Below are 7,855 nucleotides of genomic sequence, written 5' to 3' on the forward strand. Positions count from 1 at the left end.
AGTGAAATATTAATGTCCAAAATGAGTTAAAATTTGAAGGGTCGTGTTGTTAGATTATGGCACATTCCAGACCGCGAGAAACCAAAAAATTCTAATTTAATTGAATTAATTATTCAAGATGAAAAGGTGCATATTCTTTTACATGTTATTTTTTCGAGTTGTGATGTATTTTCTTCAACTTATGCGCCTTACTAACTTAAATTTCTTTTCAATTTTTTTATTTTAGGGAGATCGAATTCATGCAACTATTGGGATTTTCGTACTTTCAATACAAGCATTAGGAAATGTAAGGTGTCTTACGCATAATTAGGTTTTCAATTTTCCAAAATGTTAGTGACAGGGGTTCACCAGAAATTCTTGAGTTTTTACCCATGTTTTTTTGTAGTGATAAACCTCAATACAGAGGACAACTTCTGAAAAATGCACTGCAATATGTCATGAGCATTTGCTACAAAAATATTCTCTTAGGCACGTGCTACATATCAAGCAAATTGTATAGCATCATTATTTTTTGTGGAACATTCATATCAAATAAATTGTATAGTATCATTATTTGTATGGAACATTTATTAGAAGATGGAATGAAAGTTTTACTGGAATCTTAAAATATTTTTAATGTTTGATTGTAAAGATGGTATTAACACTAACATATTAAACTTTATCGTGTAGATCGTTCTTTTTAATTATCCGCGCATCGCACGGATACTAATACTAGTTTCTAGCTAATTGAACTATAGTAACTATAAATTACTTATCTATTTCGGAGCTTTTAATGCAATTGGCTTAGGTAAGAGAACTTTATCTTTCATATGCCATGACTAACAGTCTATATACCAATGATTGCGAAGAAGACCATCAAAGTGAGGAATTCAAACTTCCTTTTTCAAAGATGAAATGAATTATTGAGGCAAGATCTGTTAAAACTAGAATACGTTCTAGTGTCTTCTAGCGTACTATAATGGATTCTAACTTTATTTAAAACGTTGGCAAGTAGTAAACCTAATCATGTTTCCCTTTATCTCTCTAGATTTAAATTTTATATACTGATAGCATAAAAGATTTTTACACGATCTGATCATTGAAAAGAAAATTATAAGTAATTATATTTTATAGCATTAATTAGTAGCTTAGGATAAATTATACCGATGATTTAAAAATAATCATTATACGATCCATTTATGTAACTTAAAACATATCTACATATGTTTGATTGCTGTCGGTAAAATATGTTAAGAGAGAGAGATCATGCAGATTAGGAAATAATTTCAAGCGTATAAGGTAGCTGTCATAATTAGTTGAGTGTGACAAGTATGAGTGTAAAGTTTCAATAATGAAAAGTCCCCCCACGTACGTCTGATTCTGAATGCGTGCTTGTGTCTATTAATCCTATTGGCAAAAAAGTTGCCGAAAAGGGTTTTCTATGGCACTAATTCTATCAGTTTGTTCCCTTTTTTCCATATAGATAAGAGTTTGTAACAAAGATGCTAAAAATGCTCTTGCTAATCTTTTTGTGTGATGTGATTTGAATTTCGGGAAAACTTAGGATAGTAGGATTTTCTCAAGGGGGTGATTAATTAGTTAAGACGATTCAAGATTTTAAATAATTAGTGCAATGCTACTTTCAATACGTAGTATTCTGTGTCAACAATATTGTTTACCCTTAAAAATGGATAACAATTCAATTATACGCGGTTTTAAGAATATGTGGATTAATTCATTACAAATGATTATTAGCGTTAGATGAGCAGATTAAAGATAGAATAAATGGACAAACCAGTTGTAAGACCGAGTTCGGGCTCGGTTGCGATCCAAACAATTAGCCTACCTTCGATTCGGAACCAAACCCTTATGAAGAGCTATGAACAAAACTAAGAACTTAGAATAATCTTTAGAAGCAGAGAAAACAAATGTATATTGCCTTAATATGTGTGTTACCATGTGTTTAATGAATAATCAGCTTCCCCTTTATATAGTAGGGGAGTTTTACCCTAAGTACAACTTTAAGAAAGGTAAAATCTTTCTCTTCGCTAATTACTGATCTACTGTAGATATGGGCCGAGATTCACGCCGTGACATCTGGTCAGATACGAATATCATAGCCTTTTGTTAATCGTGCATGGTCGTTCGGTAATGCTCTTCGAGGTCCCGGAACTCGAACCGGACTTGGGGGCGTGGTCTCGATGACTCCGAGAGCAAGTGTTTTGCTCGGGCCCTGATGCAAGAGGCTCCTGGCTTCGAATCCAATTCCTTGCGGTCATGTCCTTGCTTCGTTTGCCTCATCGGGAAATCGAGGTGCTCACTACCACTGGTTTTACCCGTATACAGATAGTCCACTCGTTTTTCAGAGAGTAGGTTTGCCGAAACAATGTGAAACGATATATGTTCTCCGGTTCCTTAATCCGTACATTACAATGAAGGAGCCGAAATGGCCCATCAGTCACGTCGTTCTAACTTCGGACACGTGTCGCTCATCGACAGGTTGCCCCTGAATGCGAAGCATTGCCTGTTTCCCTATAAAAGCTTCCATCCTTTGTTCTTTTTATACTTTTCGAGCTATCATCAAACTTCTTTCAAACCTTCATACCTTTATATTTTGATCTTCAAATCTTCATAGTGATTTCCAGGTTTCTACCCAGATTTCCTTCAAATTTTCATACTCAGTTATTCATCCTTCAAACTCGGTTTTCCAAACCTCCATACTTTTTCTTCAAACCTTCAAATTTTACCAGATAATAATGGCTAAAATATCTAAATCCATTCCTTAACAAGTCGCATCTTCATCTTCCCAACCGGCGACCGGTACTGAGGCGGCTGCTCCTGAAGTAGTTGCCCTCGAAATGGCTTCTCCCGTGGTGGCTGCCGACGAACCGGCCCCCGAGCCTCCCTTGGAAGTGTTTATTCCCGGAGGGCTGCTCAATTGCAGACGACTTTAAGGTCGAGAAACCCTCACACAAACAGAACCGGGGTGAAGGAGCATCAAGGTACATATGCTCTGTGACTGAAGACGTTATTCCCGTGGTCTAGAAGGACTGCAATTGGGAAGGCAAGGATGTGGTAGTCCCCGGACCCGAGGATGCTATACTACCCACGTGGAGGGGTACTTAAGTGTTTACACTTACCCCTTCACACTGGGCCCGGTCGACCCGATTGTTCTAGATTTTTGCAAGAGGTACGAGGTGCGCCTTGGGCAAATCCATCCATCTCTGTGGAGGATCGTGATCCTCCTTTGCTAGTTCATGAATAAGACCGAGTCTCCTAGGTTCGCGATCGATCATCTACTTCGTTTATAGTCCCTGAATTTCCGAGGGGGACTGATCAAGCTTACTCGCCGGGCCAGCAAGGCCCCCTTTTCGAGTATTGATGAAGACCGAGACCGGGGCTGGCAGGGACGCTACGTTCGGGTGAAGACCGAAGACTTGACTCCCCTGAATTCATGCCTCTTGTTGATACCCATTTTCTCCTCACATATTTTAAATACATATATATACTTTCAAAATAGTACATATGAAGTTATAAGCATGCATAAGTTTTTTTAATTTTTCCATAGTTTTAAAAAAGCTCCAAATCAATTTATTTCTTCTCTTTCATTATATAAATATCTAATAATTATTCTTCAAATTACTTTTGTGATGATTTAGCCATCTAAATTCATTATTTATGCCAACATAGTGTTTACATATTTTTGGCGCATTTTTGTAATCACATTTATATTTTTAGGCTAAATTGCACATCTTTGCAATAATAGCCCATACTAATGTATAATTACGTTATTTATGCATAAAATTGTTTTTTATATAATTTTAAAATATTAAATAACTATTTTAAATTATTTTAGTATACAAAGATATTTTTTGATATTTATTTATTATTTTTATAAATTATTTAGTTATTAAAATTAGCTATTTAAAATCTGGCCCTATTTTTATTCAAATTTGACCCAATACCCAGCCCAATTTTTGACATAAACCTACCCAGCCCAAAACTTAATGCCCTACCCGGCCCCACTCTCATTCAATCTCGTCCGTTGATCATAGAGATCAACGGCCACAATTAACCCCTTCCTTTTTTTAGTTCCAAACGACCCCCCAAACCCTCTCATTTCTCACCAACCGCCACCCTGAAATCCATTTCCTCTCCAAAAGCTCTCAAGCCCTAACTCTAATTTACCCACATCGTCGGTCATCTGCCGCCTTTCATGATGTTTCCCCACCACCATCAGGTTTCTAATGGCCTCTCTTATGATGGTATTGCCATCTCTAAGGTCCTCGAGGGACCAGGGTCAGTCCAATTTCATCTATGGTCCTTTCTCGCATGTTTCAGGCTGTTTCGTTTCAATTTTGAGTAAGATCTTCCTATATCTATGGGTTTCTAAGCTTGCTTCTTCACCTCTGTGTTGTTCTTCTCGAAACCTTAATTTCTTCCTTCTGAACTTCTTAGATCTGTATAGATATGAGATGGTTTGGACCTATTTCATATGAGTTTTACAAGAACCTTTTGATTTTTTTTTACAAGAATCGTCTGATTTTCAAATGATTTTTCATTTTCTCTAAACTAGGGTTTCCGGAAATTTTCTTTTTCCAAAACATTTGATAATTTTAAGTGTTTAATCTTCTATTTCCTATATGTTTTAACCGATTTCATTAGGTTTGCTCTAACCTTAACTCGTTTATATACCCAATTTTTTCTCACATATTTTAAACACGTATATATACTTTCAAAATAGTACATATGCAGTTATAAGCATGCGTAAGTTTTTATTTTTTTCCATAGTTTTAAAAAGCTCCAAATCAATTTATTTTTTCTCTTTCATTATATAAATATCCAATAATTATCCTTCAAATTACTTTTGTGATGATTTAGCCATCTAAATTCATTATTTATACTAATATAGTGTTTAAATATTTTTGGCATATTTTTGTAATCACATTTACATTTTTAGGCTAAATTGCACATCTTTGCAATAATAGCCAATACTAATGTATAATTACGTTATTTATGCATAAAATAGTTTTTTTTATTTTTAAAATATTAAATAACTATTTTAAATTATTTTAGTACACAAAGATATTTTTTTGTACTCATTTATTATTTTTATAAATTATTTAGTTATTAAAATTAGCTATTTAAAATCTGGCCCTATTTTTATTCAAATTTGACCGAATACCTAGCCCAATTTTAACCTAAACCTACCCAGCCCAAATCTTAATGCCCGACCCGGCCCCAATCTCATTCAATCTCGGCCGTTGATCAGAGAGATCAACGACCACAATTAACCCCTTCCTTTTTTTAGTTCCAAACGACCCCCAAACCCTCTCATTTCTCACCAACCGCCGCCCTGAAATCCATTTCCTCTCCAAAAGCTCTCAAGCCCTAAACCTAATTTACCCACATCGTCGGTCATCTGCTGCCCTTTCATGATATTTTCCCACCACCATCAGGCCTCTAATGGCCTCACTTACGATGGTATTGCCATCTCTAAGGTCCTCGGGGGACCAGGGTCAGTCCGATTGCATCTATGGTCCTTCTCGCATGTTTCAAGCTGTTCCGGTTCAATTTTGAGTAAGATCTTCCTATATCTATGGGTTTCTAAGCTTGCTTCTTCACCTCTGTATTGTTCTTCTCAAAACTCTAATTTCTTCCTTCTGAACTTCTTAGATCTATACAGATCTGAGATGATTTAGACCTATTTCATATGAATTTTATAAGAACCTTTTGATTTTTTACAAGAATCGTCTGATTTTCAAATGATTTTTCATTTTCTCTAAACTAGGGTTTCCAGAAATTTCTTTTTCCAAAACATTTGATAATTTTAAGTGTTTAATCTTCTATTTCCTATATGTTTTAACCGATTTCATTAGGTTTGCTCTAACCTTAACTCGTTCATATACCAAATTTTTCCTCACATATTTTAAACACGTATATATACTTTCAAAATAGTACATATACAGTTATAAGCATGCACAAGTTTTTTAATTTTTTCCATAGTTTTAAAAAGCTCCAAATCAATTTATTTCTTCTCTTTCATTATATAAATATCCAATAATTATCCTTCAAATTACTTTTGTGATGATTTAGCCATCAAAATTCATTATTTATACCAACATAATGTTTAAATACTTTTCGCGCATTTTTGTAATCACATTTACATTTTTAAGCTAAATTGTACATCTTTGCAATAATAGCTCATACTAATGTATAATTACGTTATTTATGCATAAAATGGTCTTTTATATTTTTAAAATGTTAAATAACTATTTTAAATTATTTTAGTATACAAAGATATTTTTTGGTACTCATTTATTATTTTTATAAATTTTTTAGTTATTAAAATTAGCTATTTAAAATTTGGCCCTATTTTTATTCAAATTTGACCCAATACCCGACCCAATTTTTAACCTAAACCTACCAGCCCAAAACATAATGCACGACCCAACCCCAATCTCATTCAATCTCGGTCGTTGATCATAGAGATCAACGGCCACAATTAACCCCTTCCTTTTTTAGTTCCAAACGACCCCCCAAACCCTCTCATTTCTCACCAACTGCCGCCCTGAAATCACTTTCCTCTCCAAAAGCTCTCAAGCCCTAACCCTAATTTACCTACATCATCGGTCATTTGCTGCCTTTCATGGTGTTTACCCACTACCATCAGGTCTCTAATGGCCTCTCTTACGTTGGTACTGCCATCTCTAAGGTTCTCGAGGGACCAGGGTGAGTCTGATTGCATCTATGGCCCTTTCTCGCCTGTTTCAGGCTGTTCCGATTCAATTCCGAGTAAGATCTTCCTATATCTATGGGTTTCTAAGCTTGCTTCTTCACCTCTGTGTTGTTCTTCTCGAAACCCTAATTTCTTCCTTCTGAATGTCTTAGATCTGTATAGATCTGAGATGGTTTGGACCTATTTCATATGAGTTTTACAAGAATCATCTGATTTTTAAAGGATTTTTCATTTTCTCTAAACTAGGGTTTCCGGAAATTTCTTTTTCCAAAACATTTGATAATTTTAAGTGTTTAATATTCTATTTCCTATATATTTCAACCGATTTCATTAGGTTTGCTCTAACCTTAACTCGTTTATACTAAAAGCCCTAATTTTTTCGGTATTTTTTGTTTGGTTTCTGAGCTACTTGTGTATTGATTTTGTCATTGCTTTGGTTTTGTGATTTTTCTTTAGATAATTAGATGTCTTGTGATTTTCTCATCCTAATATGCCTCTATTGAGTTTCTTAGTTCAACTTGTCTACTGACTCTATATGTCTATGTCCAATCCGACTATTCATGGTAAGCCAATATTTTTCTCCTTAAATCGGGGTTGTTTTGAATTTTGATTTACCAATTTGCTTCGTTAAAAAACTATGTGTTGAGCCCTGACTATTCCTTCCTTGCATGTTTGGATTGTCTACAATATTTGCTGACTCTTTACGTGATTTTCTCTTGTAGACATGTGATTTTTGACCCTCCCCAAGATTTTTCATATTTTAGCGCATAAATATTTAATTTAGGCCTAATATAGCTATTTCAACTCATTTTTACTCTTTTACTTTATTTTATTATAAGAAAACAAAAACTATAAAAATAGTTTCATTAATGTTTTGTAGTCATTTATAATCTTGAAAAATACCAAAAATAGTTTTGTTTTAATAGCCATTCTTATTTTAATAATTATTTTACTTAAATAGGATTAATTAATAAATGAGATCGTATTTTAGTCTCGTTCGCGGGGAAAGAATAAAACTCGGGCTTGAACAACCCATTTTTAGGCCTAATTTTTGGACCTAACCCATAATGACCCAAGCCCAATACCCCTAAAACTCTAGGAAGACACTTAAAATGGACCCTAGACCTACAAACAAAG

This window comes from Nicotiana sylvestris, chromosome 7 (genome assembly GCF_000393655.2).
Source record: "Nicotiana sylvestris chromosome 7, ASM39365v2, whole genome shotgun sequence".
NCBI classification, from domain to species: Eukaryota; Viridiplantae; Streptophyta; class Magnoliopsida; order Solanales; family Solanaceae; genus Nicotiana; species Nicotiana sylvestris.